Source organism: Dasypus novemcinctus, chromosome 3, assembly GCF_030445035.2.
Source record: "Dasypus novemcinctus isolate mDasNov1 chromosome 3, mDasNov1.1.hap2, whole genome shotgun sequence".
Classification (NCBI taxonomy): domain Eukaryota; kingdom Metazoa; phylum Chordata; class Mammalia; order Cingulata; family Dasypodidae; genus Dasypus; species Dasypus novemcinctus.
Window position 1 is genome coordinate 107,277,030 of NC_080675.1, and position 6,642 is coordinate 107,283,671.

Here is a 6,642-nt window from a genome sequence, read left to right on the forward strand (position 1 = left end):
AAATATTCTGAAATTAGATAGTGTTCATGGATGTATAACATTGTGAACATAATAAAAATAAACTTGTACCCTTTAAAATTGTTGAACTGTTGAATTACATTAAATGAATTGTATCATAAAAAAGAGATACTATAAAGAGAATGGCGATAAAAAGACATAAGTAGTGAATAAATGTCATTGTTAGAATGAACATTAATAAATTATATTCTATTTGTCAAGTTCTCTGCTAACTACTTTCTGGGTATTATCTCACCTGATAATCACAAAAATTCTGTAAGGTAAATAACAAGTATTATCCCCACTTTACAACTAACAAAACTGAGGCATGGAAAGATTAAGTAAATTCGTATATCTAGTAAGTAGCAGAGCTAGGAAGAAAACTCAGGTCTTGCTGTCTTTGGGTCAGGGCTCTTCAATGGTGATGTACTGGAACTGAATCCTACTAGCTTACGAGCTAATTGCATGCATATCTTCTCAAGTTCAATTTCAGTGATTTCCTGCTGATAGCCTGAAATTGGCCTGGTGGGGTTATTGCATATTTATGCCACGGAAATTTACAAACACTACAAATCAGGGCTTTTTTTTTGTTTTTCCAGATAGTAGGTTTATCAGCATAGCACTGGTTCTCAGTGACTAAACTTATCAGCTTCCACAGACCCCAAGCTGAATAAAGTGGCTCATTTAAAAAATATAAAATTAATGAATTTAGAAATTTGTATATTAAATTGAGAAAAAAATCCATTGCAAATTTTTAGCTATGTTGTGTCCTTTTTACACCTACTGATATTCTGATTTCCTAATTTTGAATTTGTGAGTTATGTTCTTTCCAGAAATTTTTATATCATAGCAGGGAAATTTAGAGGGTAAAATAAGCTTATATGGGCGTATGATAAAACTTGAACTACAAAAACTACTAATATTCAACATTGTTACCTATGTTTTGCCACACTCTGGAGTAGGTTATCAGATAGAAACCTGGAAAATGATTTACAGATTTTAAACATGTAAAATATGTATAAACATTTTTCATTTGGGGTATTTTTCTTTTACAAAGTGGAATGTCAAGAAAAATGTACTGCAGTTACTACTTCATAAGTAATGGCAATGTATCCAAAATGATATTATTTATGACATGAAATATGATTTATGAGAGGGGGAATTTCTTTTAAAAGTAAGTCATATTAATGATATGGAAAAATGAGAATATAAAGTGAAATCCTTTTATTAAACATGAGCAAACAAATTGCTATTTAAATTTTCCAAATCTAGTGTCTTCCTGAGTTGAAAGTTTCCATCTGGAGGAAATGTTTATGACTAACTTGTAAATCTCTACTTTTAAAAATTAATTCATACACATTAAATCAGTAGGAGTTTGTCATTCATAGTGGGGGGAAGGACCAGGTTTGTAACTGGGTTTGTAAGTGTTATAAAATGAAAGCCAAGAAATAGTTCTCTAAACATCTGTGAAGCAAGTTGCTACATAATGAGCTGCAGAAACACAGGCTCAGGTATAACAGAAATTTTCAGCAAATCACTGCTTTATTAATTAAAGAAAACAACACATCCAAAGAGTAAGAGAAACAAACCCTTGGTGACCAAAGCCAAACTGCTCAGGTCAGAATCGGTGGATGGCAGCTCCCACATTGCCTACTTCATGTTGGAGGAGAAAGATACCTGTTCTATCTGAGGGTGGGGTATTTATACACTGCAGGGGGTGGGGGTCCTGATAAGCGTCTGGGCTGTTTGTTCCCCATTTTCAGATTTAAGTTCTGGTCAGCCTTTTTCATCTCCGTTGGGGAATGGGGTGGAAACAGACAAAAACATCAGTGCACAATGGAAGAGGAGGCAGAAGGTAGGTAAGGGCTGGGAGCTGGCTGTTGATCCTATGTCTGTGATGTCCCAGCAATATCTGAATCCTAAATCAATTCCAGGTGATAAATATGTTAACTTTTGTCAGAAAGACAAAATAAATAATTCTGAGAAAAGCAGTCATTATTCTGTAGTTGTTTCCACTAAGGGTGTCATTGGATTTTCTTGTAAGTTTTAACCAAACCTTATCACACTTTATCTAATAGGTTTGCCTAATGAGAAAAATAACTGTGTGGAAAAAAGCAATGTTTCATGGCTGGGATTTTGGAGCCATGCTACCTGGTTCAAATCTCACTTAACTATTTGATATTGTACAAATTAATAATGCTCTCTCAGCTCTATTATTAAATTTTCCAGTGACAGCGTACACAAAACATTTAGTGTAGCACCTAGCACAGAAATTACTTTATGTGTTACCTATATAATTATTCACTGAGTACACCGAGTCTTAGAAAAATCTATTGAATTTTTTTGTAGACCAACTAGCAATTTACTATAAAGAAAGAGAAAGTGTTAATGGACTTGCATGTAACCATACTTACATACTTTAACTTTTAATCCTCTTGACAAACTATGAGATAGATACTGTTATTATTTCACTTTACAGCTCAGGATGGAAACTGTGACCAGGGAGATTATGTAATTTACCCAAGAGCATATAGCTAGTTGATGATAGGGACATAATTTGAATGGATCCACAATTTGAACTGGTTCCAACATCTGTACTCTTTGCCAGTCCTTACATTGCCTCTCTTTGACACAGCTAAATAACCTCAAAAGATCTGATTTCTTGATCTATGTATCTTTTTTTAAAAAATAAAAGATAAAAAGAAAAAAGATCTAATTTCTGCATATACCAAAAAGGAAGAAAGAGACAGGTAAAATAGAATACTCACTGTCAATCCTCTTTGGAAACATGTAAGAAATAAATTGCACTTACATTATAAGAATATTTATAAACCAACTTCAGAAATCTATCCCTCCACACAACTATTAAACAGGTAGACACTGTCTGAATCAACTATTTTGAAACTCTGGAATCCAGCAGAGTACTATATAGCATCCAGGAGAGAGCAGGGAGAAGCGGCTGGTAAATTATGGCAAATATGAATAGATTGCTCTCTCTGCATGGGAGTTAACACTACCCAGCCCCACTGTCACAGCAGGCAGCAATGGGGTTTGGTCCCTGGGTAGCTTGCTGGTGCCAGAAAGGGACATAAAAATATACTTCCACAAGGTCTGATATGGGTAAGAGTTGATCCCTGATCATGGCTTTTGATAAGTTACTTTGGAATACTGGGGGCCTGGCTCTGCAGTTGGCCATTGTTCCAACCCACCCCAGGCAAAGGCAGGGGAGGAGTCTTAAAGACAGTAAGCTTCTTCAGGGCTGTGGAGGACAGCTGAGGGGCTGCATTTCCTGGGCAAGTTAAGAAAATACAGCATTAGAGAGCTACAGAAGAAGCTCTTGGTACCCTTCCTAGTCCCTCCCTCATCTCTACTCGGGGAAAGTTGGAGCTGGCTGATGCTTTCTTTTTGATTCTTGTCCTTGTTTCGACTGCCTTGAAAAACTCCTTTCAAGCAGCTTAAGTAGCTTCAGACAAGCAAAGCTGTGTAAGAAACAATTCAGGTGGATGACCTGGGGCAAGAACTAACCTGCTTTAAATCTGGCAGCAGAATGCCAAGGAAAAGGAGGAGGTCTGTCTCCTGGGAAGCAGAAGGAACTTTCAAACTACTATAAACAAGCGAACTCCTAAAGCCACTAACAAGGACAAGTCCAGGAAAAGACAAAAGCCCAGAAAAGACAAGGAAGAACCTGTATTTTCTATTTGCCTTGAGCAGACATTCCTGATAGAATGGATGACACTCAAGAAAGTCTCTTTCATATTACTAGCTGGTTACAAATTCAAGAAATAGACATTTCAAGGAATAAATCTCCAAAGTTAACATTTAAAATATTACAATGTACATTGGGCAACAAAAGATTATTAGGCAAACAAAGGAACAGGAGATGATGGCCCATCCAAAGAAAGAGAATTAAAAAACAAAAACAAAAACAAAAAGTATCAATAAAAAATTCCAGACAGTGGACATACCAAACAAAAACTGAAAGAGCGGTCTTCGGTATGTTCAAGAACATGAAGGAAAACACAGAAGAAGAACTAAGGGATATGAGGAACACAGTGAATGAACAATATGAGTCTCCATAAAGATATAGAAAATTTTAAAAGAAACCAAACAGAACTGCTGGAATTGAAGACCACAATACTGAAATGGAAAATTTCTCAGGGGGCTTTCAAAAGAAGATCAGAGTTGGTATAAAGAAGACTCAGTGAACTCTAAGGACAAGACAATTAAAAAATGTCAAGCTGAGGAACAGAAAAGAAAAGGAATTATAAAAAGTGAAAATAGCTCAGGAGTCCTCTGGGACACCAAAAGCATACCAATGTATGCATTGCAGGGGTCTCAAAAGGAGAAGAAAGAGGGAAAGTGGCAGAAGGAATATTAAAAAAATAATAATAGAAAACTTCTCAAACTTCCCAGAAAGGTGTGAATGTGTACATCCAAGAAGCCCAGAGAACACCAAACATTATACACTTGAAGCAAAGCAAGCCTCATCACATACTGATCAAATTGTTAAATGCAAATGGCAAGGAGAGAGTTCTAAAAGCTGCAAGAGAAAAGCAATGTGTTATGTATTAGGGGTCCCAATTAGATTAAGAGCCTATTTCTCATCAGAAACCATGAAGACAAGAAAGCAATGGGTTGAAATACTTAAAGTGTTGAAGGAAAACAGTTTGCAATCAAGAATTTTATATCTGGGAAACGGACTTTGGCCCAGTGGTTAGGGCGTCCGTCTACCATATGGGAGGTCCGCGGTTCAAGCCCCGGGCCTCCTTGACCCGTGTGGAGCTGGCCATGTGCAGTGCTGATGCGCGCAAGGAGTGCCGCGCCACGCAAGGGTGTCCCCCGCGTGGGGGAGCCCCACGCGCAAAGAGTGCGCCCGTGAGGAGAGCCGCCCAGCGTGAAAAGAAAGAGCAGCCTGCCCAGGAATGGCGCCGCCCACACTTCCCCTGCCGCTGACGACAACAGAAGCGGACAAAGAAACAAGACGCAGCAAAAAGACACCAAGAACAGACAACCAGGGGAGGGGGGGGAAATTAAATAAATAAATAAATCTTTAAAAAAAAAAAAAAAAAAAAAAAAAAAAAGAATTTTATATCTGATGAGACTTTCTCTCAAAGGGAGAGATTAAGATATTCCCAGATAAACAAAAGCTGAAGGATTTCATTAGCACTAGACCTGCTGTACAAGAAATATTAAAGGGAATTATTCAGACCAAAAAGAAAGGACACTAGGGTGGTTCAAAGAGGCATAAAGAAATAAAGACCTCTGATAAAGGTAACCATTTTGGTAATTATAAGTGCCAGGAATATTGTATTGCATTTTTTGCTATGGAACTCCACTTCTTACTTTTTACAAGTGCTAAAATGTGACAAATGCACAAAAAGCAATGATAAATCTATAGCGTTGGACGTACAATGTACAAATATATAATTTGTAACAAATACAAAAATTGGTGGGGGTCAGAGGGATAGAGGAATAATGAATGTGTATGCTATTTAAGTCAAGCTGATATCAAATATTCAGGATGTTAAATTTTAACCCCATTGTAACTAAAATGAAAAATTTATGAAAAATATATCCAGAGAGAAATGATAAAAAACTCAATATAATGCAATACAAAAATCAAATAATTAGGAAATTAGGTACTAACAGAGGAATTAAAGGACAAAAATGATATAAGGCTTACAAGGACTAAATAGAAAAATGGCAGAAGAAAGTCCTGATTATCAGTAATGACTTTAAATATAAATGGATTATACTCTCCATCAAAAGGCAGAGATTGGCAGAATGGATAAAAAAGCATAACCCAACTATATTCTATCTGCAAGAAACTCACCATAATTCAAAGATGTAAGTTGTTTGAAAGGGAAAGGATGGAAAAAAGTACTATACAAGGAATTATCAAAAGAAAGCTGGGGACACTATAATAATATAAGATAAAAAATAGACTCAGTCAAGAAAAGTTTGAGGAACAAAGATGGTCATTAAATGCTGATAAAGGGATCAACACAACAAGGAAATGTAATCATTGTAAATATATATGCACCTAACAGAAGAGACCCCAAATATATGAATTAAATACAGATTTGAAGGGAGAAATTAGTGGTTCTACATTAATAGTAGGATATTTAATACAACACATTCAATAATGCATAGAACATATAGATGGAAGATCAACAAGGAAATATAAGATTTGAAAGATATTCTAAACCAAAGAGACCATGTATAGAATACTTCACCCCAAAATAACAAAATGTACATGTATCATTCTCCAAGACAGACCATATCTTAGGTGACAAAACAAGGCTCAATAAATTAGAAATATATTGAAATCATACAACATGTCTTCTTCTTCCACAATGTAATGAAGCTAGAAATCAAAAACAGAGGGAGAAATGTAAAATTCATGAATATGAGTAAATGAAACAACATACTCTTAAACAAACCATGGTGTATTAGTCAGGGTTCTTTAGGGAAACAAAACCAGTTGGAAATATCAGTAAATAGTAATATTTTAATATTTATAAAATCAGTAGTAAATGAACTTTTACAATATAGTCTCACATGACCATGAGAGTACAAGAGTCCAAATTTTGTAGGGCAGGCTGTTAGCCAGGAACTCCTATGAAGTTCCTCAATGAGTTCGGT